Source organism: Camellia sinensis, chromosome 3 (genome assembly GCF_055761805.1).
Source record: "Camellia sinensis isolate YWXY chromosome 3, ASM5576180v1, whole genome shotgun sequence".
Classification (NCBI taxonomy): domain Eukaryota; kingdom Viridiplantae; phylum Streptophyta; class Magnoliopsida; order Ericales; family Theaceae; genus Camellia; species Camellia sinensis.
This window is the reverse complement of record NC_138963.1, coordinates 42,809,907-42,830,670: the sequence shown is the minus strand read 5'-3', so window position 1 is coordinate 42,830,670 and position 20,764 is coordinate 42,809,907. Positions and strand designations below refer to the sequence as shown.

At 35.8% G+C, this 20,764-nt stretch overlaps 1 long non-coding RNA gene across 1 annotated transcript in view; it reads right to left on the bottom strand.

Moving 5' to 3' along the window:
- Positions 1–10,906: 10,906 nt before the first annotated feature.
- Positions 10,907–20,764, bottom strand: part of LOC145822504 (uncharacterized) — a 32,245-nt gene continuing 22,387 nt past the window's right edge. Inside the window, exons 2-4 of the long non-coding RNA XR_014363826.1 lie at positions 11,263–13,034; positions 11,156–11,221; positions 10,907–11,070 (exon numbers count right to left, since the gene is read on the bottom strand). This is a non-coding gene — a long non-coding RNA (uncharacterized LOC145822504). The remainder of the gene's footprint in view (positions 11,071–11,155; positions 11,222–11,262; positions 13,035–20,764) is intronic.

Genomic DNA, 20,764 nt, shown 5'->3' with positions numbered 1-20,764 from the left:
GCAATGTTTGACTCTGCCTCACTCTGAGTCACTCACGTGCATTTCAAAAGATGCATTTCATTTGTCTCTCATGGTCTCAGCCTCTGTCTCTCCCCCTCTCTCTCTCTCTACGTAGCTGCTCTCACGGCGTCACCGTCGTCCCTCCATCGCCGATCTCCCTCCTCCCATCACCGCCGATCGTCGGCCTCTTCCCCATCGTCGCTGTCCGTTGTCCCTCCTCCACACAGCTGTTGTCCTCCTCCCCCCCTCTCCATCGCCGTCGTCCCTCCCCCCATCGCCGCTGTCCTCTTCCCCCCTCCCCATCGCCATCCGTCACAGTCACCCATCTTCCTTAGATCTAGTTCAAAACCCCCAGATCTGGTACGATCTAGTACAAAAATGTACATCTGTTTGATTTTTTTTTTAATTATTTTTTGTTGGTGATAATGATGATGTTGATGATGATGAAGTCACTGATGTTGCTGGACAACCCCAATTTGAGCTGGGATTGTCTAATTTTTAAAATATTTAAGCTTGAATTCAACTGGAAAATCCCAATTTCTGAAATAGGTTTTTGAATTGATCTTTTGTTTATTTATTTATTTATTTATTTATTTATTTGTTTTGACGAAAATGAGCTTCAGAAATACCAAACTGTTACTGTTGTTTTGTGTGGCTGCACATTTTTTTTTTTTTTTTAAGGTCGGGGAATGTTTGGGGTCGGGGAAACCTGATCCCCATTAGGGGGCGGGGATGGGGACGGTGAGAGGTTCCCCGTTGGGGATCGGGGCCAGGGCCGGGGGGATTTCTACCATCGGGGATCGGGGACGGGGAGTGCGATCCCCGACCCCGCCCCGTTGCCATTCCTAATTCAAGATAAATATTACATCAAAGTTTGTCTGGCTTGAATCGTAATGAAGCTTGTCTGGCTTGTTAGGCTGTTTGGTTGTGTTTTCTATTGGGCTTGGCTTCTGGCCAGTCTATAATCGGACTGGACCGTGTTATTAGATTTGTGGAGGTTCACTACGGATCCCGTTTTGATAATCTGAACCGTTTAATGTGTAGAAATCGTCGAGTGCTATAAGCCTGTAAAAAATCGCGTTAATCGGATATCAGTAGCCATGTGATCAAATTAGTTTTGTATAAAAAAAATGGACGGTGAATAAATTAACGGTTGACAAAATCTGATTTGATCACATAGCTACCGATATCCGATTAACGTGATTTTCTACAGGTTTATAGTCACTACAACAAATAGCAGAATTGGCGACTAAAGTTTCTTTTTTCGTCCCTGAAAGTAGTAGAATTGGCGACTAAAATGGAATTAGTCGCCAAAATTGGTCACTTTTGCCGACTAAAACAGTTTAGTCGCCGAATATAAGGTTTTTAGCGACTAAAAGACACTTTAGTCGCCAAATCTGGGGGTTTTAGCGACTAAAGGTAGTTTAGTCGCCGAATGTGACAGTTTTTGGCTACTAAAATAATTTAGTCGCCGATTGTAGGTGTTTTGCCGACTAAAAACATATTGGTCGCTGAAAGTGAAGCTTTTTGGCTACCAAAAAAAAATTAGTAGCTAAAAACTGAGTATTGGCGACTAAAATTCAGTTTAGTAGCCAAAAGGTGACGTTTTGGCGACTAAAAACAGGTTTAGTCGCCAAAACTGCATATTTTTAATTGGAACTAATTTTTTTAGCGACAAAAAAATCATTAGTAGCCCAAAATAATAGAATTGGCGACTAAATAATGGTTTTAGTCGCCAAAAGTGGCCTAAATTTTTTTTTAATAAATAATTTATTTTTTATATAATTTATATTGAATAAAAATAATTATATTTATATAATTAGTTTTGTATTAATACCGATTAATATACTATATAAATAATATATATCGCATATACATTCATGTGATATTATAGTGGCATAGTGGAGGGAGTGTTTGGTTAAAGGTTTAGAATGTCAAAGGGTCAGTGGTTCGAAACTCAGAAAATGCAAAGAAGTAAGGTTTTTTTTTTTTTTTTATGGAATACCTTTGGCGACTAAAATTAGTCGTCGCCAAAAGTGTTGCTTTGGGCGACTAATCACTTTGGTCGGCGATTCATGGCTATCAGCGACTAAAATATTAGTCGCTGAATGTATAATTTCTGAAAGTGTAATTCACTATTGGCGACCATCACTTTCGTCGCTGAAACACCTGTTTTTGCCGACTAAAACTTGTTTAGTCGCCAATACCTCTGCCGACTAAGTACTGGCGACAAAATGGGCGACTAAAAAATTTAGTCGCTAAATCTAAAAAATCCACTTTTGGCGACTAAAGAGGGACTTTTGGCGACTAAAAATTTAGTCGCCAAAGGTGATTTTTGTTGTAGTGAGTACTCGACGAGTTTTACACATTGAACGGTTTAAATTATCAAAACGGGACCTGTGGTGGGCCCCCACGGGCCCAAAACTTCGGTCCAGTCCGATTAAGGATTGGACAGAAGCCAACGCCTTTTCTATTTCCTCACTTTTGCTTTTCTCTTTTATTTTTAATGTTTTTTAAAACAAAAATAATAAAAAGTTTAAAAATACTCATTGTTTCATTTTGTGTGAAAGCAATTTAAAAAAAATTCAAAAACAAGTTTTTGATGTTTCCGAGAAAGTAGGTTGTTTATAGAAAATTTTCTAGAAAACAGTTTTACAAAATAAAACAAGTTTGTTTTCTGAAAAGAAAAAACAACCACAGAGGCTGATATGAGAAATACTACCAGCTCTATATAACTTAACAACTTATTAGTTGATGTAAAAATGCATGGCAAGAAGACGAGGAAGATGATTGAACATGCACAAAGGCATGCATATATATACTATTATTATATGTGAAAGATTGGATTTGATGTAACCTACCCTCTATAACAATATTTTTTTACCCATGCCACGAGATAACTCTCATGTATGTTTTTCTTCACCACAAACGGGACAAATATGTAACAACAATGCTACACACCCTACTGGGGGTCGACCCCCCAGTGACGTGGCGCAACGTCATTCGCCAGTTTTCTTTTTTTTCTTTTTTTTTTCTTTCCTGCCAATCACTCACAGCCACGTGGGCTGGGGGTCGCCCATTACTGGGTGTCTCCCGCATTTTCCAATATGTAATACCAGTCAATACCCACATTTAACAAAAACTTCTTATGGGGTCAACCATCAGCATCAATCTCCTTTTATTTTAAAAATAACAACACTCATTGTGTAAACTCAAATACTAATATATCATGTTACATTTTATTTAAAGTTACAGATCAGATAGAATCGTGAGTTTATCAAAGTTTATCAATAAACACAATGTGTCGATCAATTCATTTGTTGAAAATTCAACAAAAGGGAAAGAAAATGCATCTCAAACATCTACAACAGCAGGCACAGATACTGAAGACATAAAATTTCATTTTGCAAATAGAAAAAAAGAAAAGGAGAAAAAAAAAAAAAAAGCATGTCAAATATTTTAAAATCATTAGAGATTTCAGTTTTGCAAATATATCAGAGGGTACTTTTTTTTTTCTTTTTCAATACATGCAGCTCAGAATTACTTGAGAATTATTATACCATCAAAGTATCAAATGCTTCGTAAAGACAAATAGGAACACCACTTTATGTTATAATAGCCTATGAGAGGTTAAAAGCAACAGAACATTAACCAATATAGGTCATAAAATTTTTAATAAATGGATCAAATCTCCCATTGTTTATACAAAATATGATCCCAACAAAGTCCAGTTTGAGGACATAATCACAAAACCCTAAGTTTACAAGGGCCCATTAAGAAAGAACCTATTCATGATAACTTGTGAGGGGTTGGGACACCCTTCCTTCCTATGGCTGTTCATGAAGAATACTTATTATTACATTTAATTGACTTAGGTGTGCTTTTTATTAGGGAAAATTATGAAATAATATAATATCTAAACAATAAAACAAAATTACTAGTAAAATTTGCAGAGATTTGTAAAACATATAATAACTTAAAATAAAACATAAAAATAGGCGAGCAAAAAATCTAGCAAGTGAGCTTAGTGGGATGTGCATAATTACTGTTATGAAGTCGTGTTACCCTACATGAAAGGTACAACTGGTCAGTAACGACTCCAAGATCTAACCCAACAAATGCTCACAACGGTGCTCATTCTTAGTTTTGTGTCCACAAGAGCTTGGGGTGAACTGTCTGTGTCGTGTTGCCCATAAAATTTAACAAAATCATATAGAGCAGATTTACGGTAATGCTACGTCGCTCGAAAAAAGTCCCCCCCGAATCCCCCTAATCCCAGAAACGACGTCGTTTCTGCATTTTTTTTTTTTCCTGGTTCAATCAGAAACGAGGGAGAAGAAGAAGGAAGAAGGAAGAAGGAGAAGAGAAGAGAAGAGAAGAGAAGGAAAGAGGAGGAGGAGGAGGAATGGAGGGGGCCATAACCACGGGGAGGAGGAGGCAGAGGCGGAGGCGAGGCAGAGGCGGGGGCTGCCGGAGACGACGATCGGGCAGAGGACGACGATCGAGCTCCTTCTCTTCCCTCTCTTCTGAACTCCTCCTCTTCCCTCTCTTCTCTTCTCTCTCTCTCTCTCTCTCTCTCTCTTCTGAAATTAGGGGGATTTGGGGGAGGAAATTAGGGGGACAAATCATTATTCGTAGATTTATAGGAGAATATGAGGAAAGAAATAGAAGAAGAGAATTTTAGAGATAAAAATGGTGTGTATATTGTACACACAAGAATAGACTAATGGAGACTAATGGGCTTTTAGATAGGCCTGTAAATGGACCGGATTCGGATCGGATCGGATCGGATCTGTCAGAATCCGAATCCAATCCGATTAAGACAAACCTGAATCCGATCCGAATCCGTTTAGTCTATATCCGATTATAGATATCCGAATCCAAATCCGACGAGTTCGGATATCCGATCCGATCCATTTATTCATTTTTTGAGCTACAATTTTATATAATTTTATTTTATTTTTTTTTCATTTTTTGTTTTTTTCATTCAAATTAAGAATAATCGGATCGGATTATCGGGTCGGATAGGATTTTTGCATATTCATCCCGTTTAATAAACGGATTAAACGGATTCAGATTATCGGGTCGGATTTTTTGTAAATGGATTCGGATTATCGGATCGGATTCTGGTCGGATTCGAATTAAATCCGATCCATTGACAGCCCTACTTTTAGATATAGGCTTCAAAAGATGATTGTTGGGCTATCATGATCCAAATTATAAATAAAAGTGCGCGCACACAAAATAATTTATAATGTTCAAACAATGAAATAATTAAACAATAAGCAGCTCTAGAGTCTTACAACAAACTGTATGCAGTACCAAATGTGTCTTTTTACATGAACAATGGTGGTTTCAAACCTGTCATCACGATTAATGGAACCTTTGATGTTCAATCCCCTGAAATGAAAATTAGAAATCAAAGGACATCCAAAAAAGTAAATGTGACAAAATAGTTTGATAATTCCCATATAAATAAAGACTAATATTGTTGGTGAGTACTGTGGATTGCATTAGAATCGATCCCACCTACCAAGAAAATTTTCCATCCATTCTAATCTATGCCGCCCAAAACATAATTTCTATCGGACATGCTCAATGAACAATTTAAGGCCCAAACCATTCAGATATACTTAGATATTCAATCCCATATCAAGAGTGACTGAGTATACAGATTAGCAGCTGTACAAGACAGAAAATACAATTGATAATGGGAAGTAGAATAAAATTAACCATAAAATATTGACAAGAAATGAAGATCTAAGGTTATGATATATAAGGCAGCACAAATGACATGGACATATCACCATGGTGGCGCAACATTGCTTGAACACAGAAAAATGGTTTCCGCACTTGCACAGACCAAGTATTTGACTAGGCCTCCAGGATTTGTTGCTGCTGGAGTTCATTTTGAGGTTTTGTCAAAGGAACTGAATTGCTTTTTTTTTATTGGCGGAACTGAAGTGTTATTCACAGCTTCAATTTTGTCCTTGCAGTGTAGCAATTGTTCTCGAAGACTATTTACAAGCTCATTAAGTTTCTGAATGCTTCTCTCTTGAGATAGGATAATCTGCAACAATAAGATTCCAAAACTCACAATCACCTTCAAAGATAGTTGGGTAGTTTTTGGTTTTCTGGAATGAAGTGAAATGGAATGATTGATTTGACTAAAATGATAATGAAAAATGTATTGCAAATTGAATCATCATTCATTATTGTAAGGGAATGATCATTTCAGGGAGAGCCAATGGAATGATCATTCCATTCTATTCTATCTCATTATAGTGAACCAAATAAAGCATTAATTAATGTCATCTACAAAAGGTTAGTTCTTAACGGCTCTATTCTGACTTCAAAGATGACTATAAGCCAGATTACATGCAATATAAAATTTCAAAGAAGGAATATTGTACATGATTTTATATATGCCAAAAGAAATTAATAGAGTATGATAAGTTACCTTTTAAAACGACTCACCACAGCCTAAATGAACGACACTATTTTTCTCATACAAAACAAAAGGAAAAACTACAAATAAAACAGAAAGAGGGATACAAGCAGGACCAGACATTCTTCTAGAAGCATATAAAAATAAAGTAGCGTGCAAAGAAGCAGAATCCTCAACTAGTGAGGTTCTCCCATTTCCAAAAACAAATTTTAGCCCTTCCACCAACTTTTAGCCCGTAAAGAGGACTTAAAGACTGCACTTCAGTCAGATCACCTTGGCCCATAATCTTCCCCTATCCCTGACAATACCTTGTCCTATTTTTCCTGGCCAGCAAAATAAAGCTTCTCAATCCTGTGGGATGCAAGCAACCAAGGAATCGAAAATAAGGCTCCATATGTGCCTATGTATGCATATGAATCCATATATATAGACCTAGGCATCTCACATATGTGCCTATATATGCATATTAATCTATACACACTTGTGTGACTGTATATGTGCCCAAATATATGCCTAGACATGTATTCACTGATCCACATATACCCTGTATATGTGTACTTCTGTGAGCGCTTATCCACAAGCATTTTAATGCTTGTGCACAAACAGACAAATAATGCACGTACATCACCCTAAATGATAACTCCAATATGATTAAAAGTGATTTACATAAATATAAAATAAATAAATAAAAAAAAATCATGATTCAGTGTTTTCATTTAATAAAGTATACACATCTAACACACAGTGGTGCACACGAACTTCTGAAATAAGCGAAGTATGATTAAAGTAGGACTTATATACAGCAATTTATGAACAATAATGCAAAATAAAAAAAAATAAAAAACAAGTAATTTTAATTATTTGCTTAATGGACAAATTGCTCAAAATATGGAGCAAGGATTGGGAAAAGCCCGGGAAGGGAATTAAGAGCAAGTCAACAAGGAAACACATCGACTTTGAACTTAATGCTTGATGACCAAAGGATTCCAATTATTCAAGGAAACAAACAAAAGAAAAGAAGAAAGAAACAAAACAAACCGGCAACTATAAAATATGAAACAAATAAAATAAATAATTACAAATTAAGATTATGTAAACTAGCAAATTGGTTCACACTTTATCATGTGAAGGGAGATTTTAATTTATGAGAAGTCATCAAACCTTTAAAAAAAAAAAAAAAAAAAAAAAAAAAATTTACATCTATTGTGGAAAACCATCCAGATTTGGTACACCTATATGATCATTTAGGTGAATGAAACCTGCATGAATCTTTACAGAATGCTTATGGATAACCTAATAATTGAAGAAAAAATATATCAGTGACAACCAGACCAACGAATTGAACATCTCTTGATTAATTAAAGTGAAATACACACACACACACACACGAGCGCGCACAAATTGAATAATAAAGTCTCACCTTTTCTTTGACAGATTCTTCCCTCTTTGAAATGTGTCGCTGCTTTTGAGAAATGCTGGGGCTCGCTTGAACTTCATTCACAATTCGTTCATTCCAACCAAAATGAGAAGTGAATGCAACTAACAACAAGAAGAAAACCAGCACAAACTGCCTTGGCATCCTTACAGACAGCTCTCACATAACCTATTAAGCCAGCAATAAATAATACATATAGAACCTAGATTGTTAATAAACTTGTAAAACCATCCTATCTTCACATATAATTGTTTTAGAAAATATATAGTACTGTAAAATCTTTTGGGTTGCTTTTTGTGTGTGTGTGTGTGTGTGTGTGTGTGTGGGGGGGGGGGGGGGGGGGGGGGGGGTTGGTTTCATTTTCAAAATCGGTTTTCTGAAATTTCTTTGAAAAAATAGGAACTAGTTTGACAAAAATGAATTTCAAAAGTTTCAAATTATCAAAAATTATTACTACCCAAAAAATAAAACCATATAAAAATTAGTTTTAAATTTTTTTGAAATTTTTCAGAGAACTGATTCTGAAAACCAAACCAAACCAAACCAAACATCTTCTACTGGGTAATTGTGGAATACTGTAAATCATTTTCAGTTTGGTTCCAATAAACGATAATTATGATATTTGAGTTTTAAATTGCTTTCACTTTCATTTTCTTTTCCTCCACTTTTCTGACAACCAAACACAAAGAAAATGACATTCCAAGAAACTGATGTACACATTAATTTCCAGTACCAAACAAGCAAAAGAGCATTGCACTAAACAGACAAACATGAATAACGAAATTTTATGGAATGTAGTGGGTTGTCAAAAAAAATGAAATTGAAATTGAAAATCAAGTTACCCCAAAAAAAAAAAAAAAAAGAAAGAGTTGGGTTGAGTAGTTACCAACTGAAGAACAAGAAATGAAAAAGTGAGGATAGAAATCAGATCGGAGCTCGCTGAGAGTGGCATCAATGGCTGTTATAGCTGTTAGAATGCTTCGAAGATATCAACGTTGAAGAAAAAATCAAGATTGGTCGATGATTCGATTGACCCTAGAAAGTAATCTTTCATGTCAATATCGGCCTGACACTTACCTACTCCGATGTCCTTCTCGTCTATATTCGTGAAAGAGATGGAACACCGATAAAGGGATGAGGAAGAAAGAGCGATGGAAGGAAGTGACGAAGAGGGAAGTGGGTGAAGAGAGAAACAATCTCCTTCATTCATCTTTGTACACCCACCTCAATTTTATTTTATTTATTTATTTGGGTAAATTATAATTTAACTCCCCCATAATTTGCCTCAAAAACACAGAACTCCCTTATAGTTTCATTTGTAACACTTAAAGGATTGTTTGGAATGATCTAAATAAGTGTACTTTTTATCTTTTTATGAAAAGATGTGTAAAAAAGTAGAGAGGTGATGTGTTGGAAAAAAGATAAAAAGATGGATTATATAAGAGATGCCAAACCACCCCTTAAACCTCCTATACTTTATACCAAAGTGCAATATCCGACGCAATTGTTTGTTTAAACAGTGCGTGTGTTGCACGAGTAGGAATGGTGAGTAAAACAGTGTTTCCTGCCCAAAAACATATGGCAAATTACCAAAACACCCTTATTACCATATATATATATACAAATCAAGACCCAAACAACATAACCCTAAACTGAAATTTGCCCAAATTTTTTGAAAGCTGCCTTGATTTTCAGAAAGTTGCTCAGATTTTCCCAAAGTTGAAGATTTTGAAAATTTTGAAGATTATTGTTGAATGGCTTCTTCATTTGCTTCCAAAAGTAGACAGTCAATGACAAATCCTCAAAGACTATGTTATTGTGGAGAGAGATCCCCTGTGAAGACTTCAATGACATCTGCAAATATGGGTAGAAGGTTTTATGATTGTGCAAGATATGAGGTAAGCAAAACTAATTTTTTGTTTTTTTTATTTTGGAAAAAAATATTGAATTTTGTTTGAAAAGGAATTTGTGGATTCATATTTTTTTGTTATAGGTTGATGCAACTTGTGGCTACTTTGAATGGGTTGATCCACCTATGTGCCAACGTTGGGAGGAGGTGCTGCCAAAGATGGTTGTAAAGATGAACAGGTTGGAGAAGGAACTAGCAAGAAGTCATAGAAGGGAGAAAATGTTTTGCAAAGCTCTGTTTAAGACATGGGGTTTTTTTTTTATCATAACAATTTTTTGAGTGAAGCTAGCTGGAGGGAAGAAAAATGGGTTGTTATTGGGCCATAGAGTTTGAGAGATGAAACATATAGTGAAAGTAGAAAATGAAAGTGTACAATGGTCTGTGAAGGAATTGTAATGAAAGAATGTTTTTGGTCATGAAATGTAAGCATCTGATGAACCAAAGAAATGCAATAAAATTGTTGAATACATCTTCCAAGAACATTAAAGAATAGATACATGTTGGTTCTCATTGTTCCTCTGTTTGAAACATGTTTTATTTGCTTCATACAAAACAATTTCAGCAAGTAAACATGTGTACAGCAAGCAAACAATGTGCAAATATCAACTCAAAATCGTATAATTCAACTCACAGTACTTTAATACAAGCCATAATTCAACCCACTGGGCTTCTCAAGACATAGTAAACTAAGATACTATTGTTTACTAGCCAGTTTCAAATTCAAAAACAAATTGGTACAACTCACTTAATGATTTAACAAGTTGAAAAGTACTCAAAACACAACAAAAGTTGACTCAAAACACAAAAACAGATGTCTAGTCCATCATGCTTTGTCTTTGCCTTTGTCAGTTTGCCTCTAAGTTATAGCTTTTGCATACCCACCTTCTCCTCTACTTCTTGTTATGAAGTTACCTCCCCATGCAGATCTGGACATAACGCTACCACCTCCAACTGGTTCACCCTTTCCTTTACCATAACTAGTAGGCTGCAACACACACAAGTATCCAATTACATTTTTTTGAAATACTATAAAAGCAAATAAAGTTGCATAGAAGAGAGAGATAGAGTTTATCTGAGATGAAGATGTGTTACCCATCCAAGTTGGGAAATGTGGAGAATTTTGGCCAACTTCAGTAATCCTGGGTTGTAATAATTTAACAAGTATGCAATCAAATGCTATGAGTTATGTAAAAAGCATATGAACTTGCAAATGAAATTTGAGTATACCTGAGATGATGAGTTATCAAATTCTAGAGAATTGTATTGAACTCTAGTGGGCTGCAATGATGATGGTCCAAGTAAGCAATTATATGTTGTCAACTATGTCAAAAACCAAATGACACCCATAGAAAAGAGAGCTTACCTGAGATACTGATGTGTAGCCTTTCATACTTGGAAATTCTTCAAATGCTTGGCTAACTCTAGTGGGCTGCAATGATGTAACAAGTATGCAAAGTGGACAGATCTTACTTGAGATGAGGATGTGTTGGCCCTCCTACTAAGGAGCTTCTTTCTGAGCTGCAATGATTTGAAATTGGAGGTTCAGGTTACAAAATGAAATGAAATGAAATTGTTGTAGAATGTATTGCAAAATGAAATGAAATTGGAGGTTTAGGTTACTTGAGATGATATTGTTGTTGCTGAAGCTGAAATTGTTGCTGTTGCAGTTGCTGTTGATGTTGTTGTTGCTGCTGATGTTGATGTTGTTGTTGCTGCTGAAGGTGGCTGCTGCTGGTTATTTCTTTTTTACTTAAAAAGCTTGGACTTGGGATGGACAAGACCCTTACAAGACCTTTGGTTGTGATCTTTCTGAATGCATCTAGCACAAACCATGAACCTATTCTGTCTTGAAACTCTGACAGGGTTTCTTGGCTCATTTATACCATTCTTTCTCATTTTTAGTAGTCTTCCAAGCTGCTTTCTGTACAATGGCGAAGCCACTACTGACAATCCTGTTTCAACCTAATCATGCTCGCCTGGAATAAGGTAAATCATTGAGTTATAGGCTACAAGATAATGGTGCTTACTGTAATAAGGGTGCACATAGTCCTCTGGCTTCTCTCTTTTAACATATATGGAACTTACTGCATGTTTACAAGGTATTCTAGTCAAATCCCACATCCTACAACTGCCTTTCCTTTCCTCCAAATCAACAATACATGTGGTATCACCACAATTTACTTCAAATTTTATGTCACCACAATAGGTTGCAAAACAATTCTTAGTTTGCACCTTCAGTGCTTCCAAATCTTTGACAATGTTGGGACAAATTTCACCAGTGTATTTTTCCATCCCTTCCTTCTTGATTTGAATCCTATGCATTACCCTCCTTCTAATCCATTCAAGCATGCGGATTATGGGTTTGTCCCTAGCTTCTAAGATGTTGTTATTGAATGACTTACACATGTTGTTCACAATGTATCACACCTACTTCTTGGGCTGAAATGGGACTTAATCCATAAAGCAGGATCTATCTTCCTTTGCCACTTGTATGCTTTCTCTTCTGGATCCATTTCCTTCAACTTGTTCATGTGAAATTCAAATTCCCTCACAGTCCCAGTTGTAGCTGCCTTCCATAATAGGCCCCTCAATTCAAGCCCTTTAAACTTTGCTCTGAAATTTGAGTAAATATGCCTCATACAAAACCTATGTTCCATATTTGGCATTACCTCCTCAAATGCAGGTACCAACCCCTTCTGTCTGTCAGAAATGAAGACCCATCCCATGTCATCAGCACTACCAATATCATCCATGAGTTGCCTTAAAAACCACACCCAACAATCTTTACTTTCTGCCTCAACAGCTGCCCATGAGATTGGAAAATAGTTGTTGTTCCTATCCTGTCACACCCCAAACCCGCCGCTATAGGTTTAGTGACATAAGCGCCCAGTAGTCCTTGGATTACCGAAGGCCTCTTGACATGATAGCATATAAATAGGGGCTGCAGAAGCAAATACATGAAATATACATAGTCCAACGAGCTGTGAAGACATGCATGAGACTGATAATTTCAAACTTCCATAACCATACGTGTGATTAAACAAAATACAATAATTAAGTCACTTCGTGTATGCATAACAGAAAACTTGTCCGAAAATCAAAAGAAACCAAAGCTTATACATTCCCAAAACATAGCCTTGAGACTTGACTCAAAACGGAACCTCCTCGAGAGCCACGAAGGCTAGCTGACAAAACTGAAACTCCAGGTTCTCAACTCTAAGCCTGATCACATACTTGATCACCTACATACATAATATAAATTCGCACAGTGGATAATAACAGAGTAAAGGATTTAATAAATGATGTCCCACAATTAAGTCCGTACATAGAACTATTTCATATTCTCATTCAACGTGTAAACAGAATTTAGAAATCATGCTTGTTCATTCATAGATTATTCGTTAGCGCTAATAGATCATATACAGAACATCATTGATCATACTTGTCAGTTCAGTAAAGGAACCTTCGGCCGAGTACGGATAACTTGCCAGTTCCATAAAGGAACCTCTAGATTGGATACCAATAACTTCTCAGTTTCATAAAGGAACCTCCAGCCGGGTACAGATAACTTGCCAGTTCCATAAGGAACCTCCAGTCCGGGTACAAATAGCATACTTGAATCATAGCATGAATGTCATAAATATTTGACAAAGGCGGACAATCATTCATAGTTTAAACACATAGATTTCACGGTACGGATCTTAGTCCATATACAGAAATAATTTAATTTGAACATAATTTTACTAAGTTATTATTCATAGATAGCCGGTGGCTCCAAATAGATGAGTAGAGTAAGCAATTCACTTAACTTGAGACGCGTGACCTACATTAACATAACAGATACATACATTGGAACACACGCTCGGATTGTACATAACTTATTTCATTTGTCCTTAGTGTGTTTCTAGCCTTTATCCTCATTATAGTGTTTTAATCTTGGCCTAGGAATGCCTAGGATGAAATGAGGATGCAAAAATGTACTTAAAAACATTTTTCAAAACTTACTGAAAACAGGGTTCACGCTCGAGCGTGGCTTTCCTCGCTCGAGCGAACATGCAAAATGTGAGGACCCGCTCGAGCGGTTTGCAAACTTTTGAAAAAGTACTGGCTGCTTGTTTTTCCCGCTCGACGCTCGCTCGACATTCGCTTGAGCATGAGAGACATGCCCTCGCTCGAGCGTGCTGCAAAACATAAAGACTTCTGGGAGCATGCATTTCATGCTCGAGCCAGCTCTTGGTCACTCGAGCGAAAGTGTGAGACCCAAAGTGGTCGCTCGAGCGGGGAATTTGTCACTTGAGCGTGGAAGTAGAATTCTGGAATTTTCAGAATTGCTTCCAAGCTTCAAATCTTGATTCCAACATTTCAAAACTCATCATTTGGGCCCAAAACTTAAGGAAACTTGTCTAAACTTGAAGAACATTGAGAATCAAAGATCTTTTCATGAAATTCAAGCCCAAAAGGGTGATAATTGTTCAAAATTCAACTTGAAATGGAAGAACATTATGTAATTATGCCATGCATGTATTCATTTGAATTCATAACTTCCAAAACATGATTACATGAGATATTCCTTTCCAAAAACATGGTGAATTCTTAGACTACAACTATAATATGAACATGCATGGGGCAAATTCTTAGACAACATGCTCTAAATGTAATGTAATGTACATGCATGCATGTATACTCTATCCTACTACTTCATTAAGCTTAATTCATGCCCTAACTTACTTAATTATTTTGAATGCATGAGTTAAACTCCCTAATTACCCAATTAAAGGCTTGATTTCATACCTTAGGTTCTCAACTCTTTGAATCCTAGTGAATTCTTGCTCAAAGTCTTCAAGTCTTCTTAATTCTCTAACAATTTTCTTGTTTGAAGGCTCCTCTCTAGTCTCTCTCTATCCCTTTACACGTTTGTATGTGTGTGAGCTCGTCATGGGTTGAAAATGAAAGAAAAAGAGAGAGTGATAGTACATAAGAAGCTTTATATAGGTTTACCTAATGATAGTTAATTAAGGCTAATTAAGTAGGCATTAAGTTAATCTAATTTAATCGTTCCAAGTCGAATTTCAATTGGACCTACCATAAAATTCTAAAAATTCTACTTAACACAAAAATCAAGTCAATTTCTGAATCGGATGCCAATAAGGCCTTTAATTTGTAAACCGAAACGAAAACGTGAATAGATCTTTCTACGTTAAACAGATATAAACACAAATAATGTAATGCTCATGTAATTGACTCATGACTTCGTCTTAATTACTTGTTAAACATACTTAAGCATAGATTAACGTTAATCATGGGTCCGGGTTGTTACACATCCCTTCCAAGTGCATATAATAATTGTCTACCATAGATTTCTTTCAAATGACACCCATCCAATCCTATAATGGGCCTGCATCCTCTAACAAATCCTGTTCTAAGGGCTACAAACCTAACATATAACCTTTGGAAAACTGGGGGTAATTCTAAGTTAGGCCTAAGCATGTCTTCATTGGGCCTATCCACCACTACTTGCATTACATTAGGATTATGCAGCCTCATTGTTTCACAATAATCATACACTTTTGCATATTGGACCCTTTGATCCCCTTCAATAACTTCTCTTGCTTTTTTTTTAGCCCTATACAATTGAGGCCTACTAACATCAACCATAAACTCCCTCCAAACTGTCTTCTGCATAGGCCCAACATTGATATTAGGGTCATCCCTTAGCTTGTCCATATACTTGTGTGCTAAGTAAGTTGAGTTCACCAAGTGATTATTATATGACCTTCCACATGCATGTTTTGGCTGGAATGATTTTATTTGAAAAGTTCTTTCACCTTGCATGGGAGAAGCATGCAATCTCCATCCACATCCATGGTTGCACACTACAGTAATCCTAGAGTTGTTATTCTGTATGTACTTTATGTCATAAGCATGTTGGATATTTCACTCTTTCATTGCCTTTCTAAAAATTTGAGGGGTGGCAAACTTCATTCCAAGTTTGATTTGTGGCTTCTTCATATCTACTTCCTCAATGAACTCAAGATATTTATCTTCACATTCCTCATCTAATGAGTTATGTACACTTCATCCTCAGGATCAAAATACCACCCTTCGTCTGCCCCTTGATCACATGAAGGAGGTTGCCTCTTTATTTTCTTTACAGTCTTCCTTGGTGAGAAAATATCATCATCTTTTGGCCCCTCTAAATCCTCATTCAACCAGCCAGGTTCATCACTTTCATAGTTTTCATCTTCTGAACCACTATCATCATTTCCATCATCAATGTAATTAGGATCATCACTATCTTCTTCATCCCAAGCTACAATATCCCTTTTCATCATCTCTGACATCTTTATCTGCTGCTCCTTCATCCCTATCGCCATTATGCATTTCCTCATCATCTACATCTTGCACTCCATCTCCACAATCCATCTCTTCTTCACTTATATTTTTCATCTCATGCCAATTCAGTGCCTGCTTAGTAATAACTGGTACTCTTGGGGGTACCAAATGTTTCCCTTTTGGACTTATCACTTGTAATGGTTCCTGACCTTTCTCCACAAATAATGGAATCACATCTAAACCCTCATAATCACATATCATGGTATATACATCAACATCTTCTTCAATTATTGTCAACTCATCATCCAAAGTTTTGTTTCTTATACCACAAAACAGAAGTACTATAGTCATCTATTTTCATCTTCTTCAAGATGGTATGAATCTCAATAAAAGACAGTTTGTCAGGATCAACATCATATATATATTTCACTTCCCCTTGTTTATAACCAATATTAGGAGGCTTACTAAAGTACCCATTATAGTTGATCTCAAAAATCTTTTTTTTTTTTTTACCTCACTGTAGAAAACAACAAAACGTCACAATATTACATTACAAAACTCAAACTCATTGGGACCACATAACAACAATCATAATCCTTGGACCCCACTATTTAATTCATATTCAAATCCCCTTGAGGCCACAACAAACTATACCCCACCTTCACCAAAATTCAAGAACATTACACCAATACAGGCATGACATGCATGAAAAATTACAAAATCTCTAAATAGAAATAGAATATATGAATACAACTATAAACATAATATATGAACAGAATACCCTATCTTAAAACTCAACATCATAAAAAAAAAAAAAACCCCAAGGTTAACATCATAAAAAAATACCTGTTGTTTATAAACCTCTATACACCACCCCATCCCACTTTAACCAACATCCAAAAAAAATTAAATAATAAAAGGCATGAATATAGAAAACTAAAGTATACAAAAATAAATATGTGAATAAAAAAATCCCACCCCACCCCACTTTAATCACAATCCCCAAAAATTAAAGCAATACGGGCATACCATGCATAAAACATTACAAATTTTGTAAATCGAAGTGAACACACACTCAGTTATGAATCAAAATTAGGGAAAATCAACATCTAACGATCCAAATAAATTAGGGTAAGCAACACATACCTAAACTAGTAATGTCGTTCGCAATATGATGGTGAAATCGATGATGAAACCTTACTTCAATCCAATCAACCACGGCGAGAAAGAAGATAGAGAGAGAGAGAGAAGATAGAGATGTGAATACTGGTATTAGTCAACTAAAATGAAACGACTGAGGGATGTAAAATATCTAGGGGCATTTATGACTTTTTACAACTTTTGTTACGTCCGTCGAATATTGCAATATGGTATGAAGTATAGAGGGTTTAAGTGTTACAAATGAAACTATAGGGGGGGCTCCGTGTTTTTTAGGCAAACTACAGGAGGTTAAATTATAATTTACCCTATTTATTTTGAACTGGAGTACACCCACCCCAATTTCATTGATCTTTTTTACATTGCAAAAATACCTCTTTAGACCATCTCCATCCGTATATTAAACTCATCATTAAATTTGAATTTGATGGAAAATATATCTCTTTTTAGTTTCAATGGTTTCATCAAATTGAGAATTTCACTTTTCTTTTATTAAACTAAGAACCAACTTTTCTTTTATCAAATCATTATTCATTGCCATTGCTGGATGTCCCTCCGGATGTCTTCCGAGATGACCACCTCAAGAAGGGGGAAAAAAAAAATTACACTGGTTGGTCGACTAGCCAAACATTCGTTCGGTCGTCCTCCGGTCGACCAATGGTCTGAAGAAGCTCCAAATCCTCTGTTGGAGCAGTTGATATCAAATGAAGTTTTTACTTAAATTTTTATTCAAATTTAATGAAAAAATTGATACACTATTGAAGATGCTCTTACACACACTTCCCCCCCCCCCCTTTTATTACATGAAAAACACAAATAGGTTTGTCTACTTTCAAAACCACGCTTATTATTTATTCTTTTAGAAGCAAAACATGAAAAAATAGAAAGGAATTACGTGTAAATCCTAATAAGTTATTTTATTATTTAATAGGTCTAGTAAGAATTAATGGCATTTTTTTATTAAATATTATTAAAAAAATATCACTAATTGTAAATTTTTAGCGAAAGTTTAAAAATTGTCACAAAAAAAATCACTAACTCGCAAAAAAAAAATCACTATTTTTCAATTTTCAACAATAGTTTGACAAAATCGTCATAGAAAAATATTACTAATTGTAAGTTTTAATGATAATTTATAAAAACTGTGATAAAAAAGAGTCACTAATTGTCAATTTTTAACAACATATGCAAAAAATGTCACAAAATTATTTTTAGCGACGGTTTTATTAGAACTTATTTTCAATAAGACTTTATGAGAATTAAGTCTAACTATTAGTACCTATTGGTAGTTTATCCTAAAATATAAAATTGTTAAGAGTATTAGATTAATTTATTTTTTTTTTTTGATGAATGATATATATAAATAGCCAATGACCGATTTGAATTATAAAAATGGTACATATAGTGTGCCTCGAATGCCTGAACAATTATCTCAGTTAATTTAAATTTAAACTTAAGAAAAGTCTAACCTTATTTGAAATTATGAAAACTGGAATGAGCAAAAATGAAAATTTTAAATTTTAAAAAAAATGGTATAATTAGAAAATAGATGTAAAGATATAAAATATTTTGTAAATAAAAGCTCCCTTTTTCTACTGATGCCTTGTTTGGCAACTTTCAATTTTATTCAAATGTCAAAGAGTCACTATAAATTGTTATATCACTCTCTCTACATTCTACACATCTTTTCGTAAAAAGTCAGAATTACTAAAGTAGTATATTTGTGAACGAAACCTGAGTGATTATACTTACATCGCCAAATTAGATCATTACACCCTTAACTTTCTACTTTTTTTTAATTACATTTATATCCCTAACTAAAGTTACCAAAATATTTTCAAATCTAAAAAGTTGAAACCCCTAATTTTTTTTTTCCATCAATCCCCTCCATCTTCACCGAAGCACCATCTACCGACGCCATCAGTCCATTCTTACCCTCATTCTACTGTATACAACTTCTGCCACTAATTACACCATGCAAGCCCTCATCAAAAGCCTCTTCTCTTGATCTTGCTTCATCAACCCTAAATCTCATAATGCCCAATTCTTTCACAAACACAGCATAATCATGTCCAGATTCTTCCCAGAAACTTCTCTAAAATCTTTCAAACAACTCCAATTCTCTCGACCACCTTGCATCCAAATACACATCAGAATTGTTGTCCCTTTTCGATTTCCCATCATTGGGTTGCTTCGTCTTCAACCTCTTTATCAAGATCTCCAAATCGTCGACAATTTTTGGCAACGCCACAACCTTTTATTTCTTCTTTGGCTCCACCATTGAAGAAGACGATTCATCAAGCACTGCGGTGACTCCGCCATCAATAATGTCCAGTATGAGATCAAAGTGGAGGGCATCAAAATCGAAGTCCAAAAGCTATAGGTGTAAAGAGACAAAACTGAAAGGGTTTTGAAGAATTTTTAATTTAGGGTTAGTTTTGGTAATATAATGGGTGTAGAATCACATTTTTTTTCTTAGTAGTGTAATGAGATGGAAGGTTAAAGAGGTAAACTAATGGTGTAAGTAAAATTACTGTTTTTCTATTGTTGCAAAAACATTGACTTTTCCTATTTTGTCCATTGTTTTTCTTTTTCTTTCATTTCCATTCCTCTATTCTCTCATCTGTCTTTCTTTCCTTTGCACCCATATCGCCAACTGCAGACCCAACTTTCTTCGCACGCCCCCCCTTTTGGAGAGGGCGCGAATTGGTCTTACTACAGTTCGGACTCTTGTCACGGTTCTGAATCTAATCTCACAAAGGGCAATGTGAGACTAATAAACACCAAAGAGTCCAAATCTAGCAATTGGTTTTGGAAAATCAATTTTGAATAAAAAGCGCCAAACATGGACTGCTTTGCCAGATTACAGAGTCGCCACCTAAATATTTTATTTTTAGGAAATTTAGGAAACCCTGACTCGTGCCAAAGGCCACGTGTCCGTTATCACCAAAGTTGCCTCGGCTCGGAAACTTGGGTACGAGAGGGGAAGGTCCTGAAATGAGCACCTCCGCTCGCCCAATCAAAGGATCGGCCTCTACTAAGCATGATATGTTGTTTTATAAACCATGTGTTCTTATTCTGGTTATTAATCTAACTTATTATGTGATGCACAAAGCATACAAGTATAGACTCAATCATGAAAATTGGAAGAAAAAAACTCATGTTTGTTTGTGAAAAGGGTTTGAAGGTGCTACTCGTAAGTAGGCTAAAGCGTGGATTCGTCACCCTCAAGTGGGCTTGAAAACATGATTTTGCCACTTCGCAAAGTGGGCTTAAAACTCTCATTTGATGAATTGTCCCAATTCAGACAATCTAGCTTCTATCCACAGGCATTCAAGCAGTTAAGCACTTAAGCAAATAGCCTTATGGCAAGCATGCTATCATGGCAACACTCACACTCATGCAAGTATGCTAAAGCGTAAACACTTATAGTGTACTCCGAGCCAAAACAGAAAACTAGTTAGAAAACAATGCATGATCC